We start from the raw sequence: 2,463 nt of genomic DNA, 5'->3' as shown, positions 1-2,463 counted from the left end.
TTCGGCTGACAATGATGATTGTTTATCGCTGGACTCGTTTTTGATATTGATTTACATGTTATGTGCTAAATGGTTAATCTAGGATGTGTTGATATTGATTCACATGTTATTTGCTAAATGGTTAATTTAGGATGTGTTGATATATGTGCCATGACTGTTGGATTGTTTTACTTTGATTATGCAATTACACATATATCTGTGGTACGTCAGAGTGAGGATAACGGGCAGTTATGCCACACTCATCAGGAGTTTTTGGGAAGTTTGACGGGATGGACCGAGGTTCGGACCCTTGTTATTGTTTTAATGGATCGAGACCTTCTCTGGGAATTACTTGGGATTATGAGATCTTTTAAACTCATAAGATTAGAGATAAAACTAAATGGAAACTATTTGACAAGAAAAATTCATAAGACACTAAACAACCTCTAAACCTTTGAATAATGATAACAATCTCAGATAAGAGCTTAGGACTTGAATATTAGTTTTGGAAAATGAGAAGTGTCGTCGAATCCAAGTTTTGGGGAAACGGATAACTTTTCCGAGTATGTTGATACATATATATATATATATATATATAAATTACATTTCGAATGCCAATCCTGAGTCGTACCACCAGACTAGTTATAATTTGAGATATTCAATGGGTGATTCTTTCCCATTAAAAACACCTAATGAGTTATGAGTTCTAATTTCTAATTAGAGAAGGAATAAGACCTTCTCATAGTTTGATTGTGAATGTGTGTTTGATTTTAGAAATACTGACAAAAATATCGATAGAGTTTATTTTCAGAACTCGGAGAAGTTTTCGTCAACCTTTGTAGAGGCTTTTTAGGGAACTTCTGAGCCACAAACAAAACTGTTCGGGACTCCGTTTCGAAATTATGTTTTTCCCATAATGATCCATTTTTTGTAAGGAATATTTTTCTAAAAAGAAAATTTTACCATACGGGGGGAAATTTCGGGTCGAAAACAAGCTGATCTTGGTGCCCGTTAGCCCTGAGATATTTCGAAGCCCTAATGAGACAAAGGTGGGCAATGTGGGTACCCACCAATCCATGTGTCAAAAGCTTATGGTGAGTGAGGTGGAATTAAGCTTGGATGATGGCATTTTACATTTAATTTCCATGACAAATCATCATTAAACAAGCTTAAAGTAACATTAAGTTAACAAAGCAAATTTATTTTCCTTTCTTGTGAGAAAAACTGTGAGTTCATCCTAGAGACAGTGAAGATAGAAACTTGAAGTGTTTCTTGTGTTCTTGAGTATTCTTCTTGGTGTTCTTGGTGCTTGGAGTCTTGGAAGCTCAAAGGAGGAAGATCAAAGCTCATTCTTCTCCTTTCCTTGCTAGAACCTGCCACCCCCTCACCATTCCATCTTCCTCATCTTGTTCTAAGCTTCTTTATTGATTTAAGGTAAAAGTTAACCTAAAGCTTTGAGTTGATGGGCTTGAGAGTGTTTTCTATGGTTATTTAGGCTTTTGAACCATGAGCTTTTGTTGTCTTGTTGATTAATTAAAGCTTGAAAATGAAGAAATACATATTTTTAGGAAACTTCGTTGGGGATTTTAGTGTTGTGCCATGATTTAGGCTAATTGATTTTACATATGATTTCTTAATTTAAGTTGTATGGAATCAATTTTGGAAAACCATAAACTTTGAGTTTTAGGGTTTTGTCAAGCTTTATTCCCTATGCTTTAAACCTCATGAAAGGATAATGTACATGCCTTTAGCTTTCTAAAAGCACTAATATGGATGCGTGATTTTGAACTTGAGAATTTTGTTAATTCAATATAAGCCTTGTATGGAAGTTTGGTTGATGACTTAACCACAGAAATGCCATGAAAAAGCTTAGAATCAAATAAGTTTTGAAGAAAAACAACACCTTGGTATTGTTCTTGGCCTGGCCTAGACATGTTGGATTTTGTATCGGGATGAAAATAAAATCTAGGCTAGTTTGGCCTTAGGGTTGTTGTATCCCTTTCAGTCGTCGAAACTTTGGCATTGGTTTTGTGTCCTTCCAAGTTTTGTAGGTCGAGTTAAGTGCTTTTAGCGAGCAAAGGTCCTGCGGCCCATGTATGTGACATGCAGTCCTTGAGTGATTTTTCCTAGATTCTGTATTTGGACTTTGGACTTGAAATTTTACTGGGCTTGTTAGATAATCATATATTAAAAATATTAGAATTTTTTTAGTTGGTTTCATGTGTTTAAAAATTCACCCAAAAGGCTACATCTTCTTCATTTGGGTCACGAAGCAAAGGTCAAGTGGTGGTTAAGGCGCGGTGGAGTGGGGGTATTTCATGGCTGATATGAGGTTTCACCTTCTTCTTCTGGTTTGATGGAGGACACAAGACTTCAGTGTTGGAAATGAAGGCACAGAGGAGTGGCGGTAGGCAGCGGTCCTGATAGATGGTTGATTTTGGGGTTTGATCTTCTTCCCCTTTTGGCGGTGGACGTGGGTGGTTA

The sequence above is a fragment of the Lotus japonicus genome, chromosome 2 (genome assembly GCF_012489685.1).
Source record: "Lotus japonicus ecotype B-129 chromosome 2, LjGifu_v1.2".
Lineage (NCBI taxonomy): Eukaryota > Viridiplantae > Streptophyta > Magnoliopsida > Fabales > Fabaceae > Lotus > Lotus japonicus.
The sequence above is the reverse complement of the archived record's forward strand: the minus strand, read 5'-3'. Positions refer to the sequence as shown.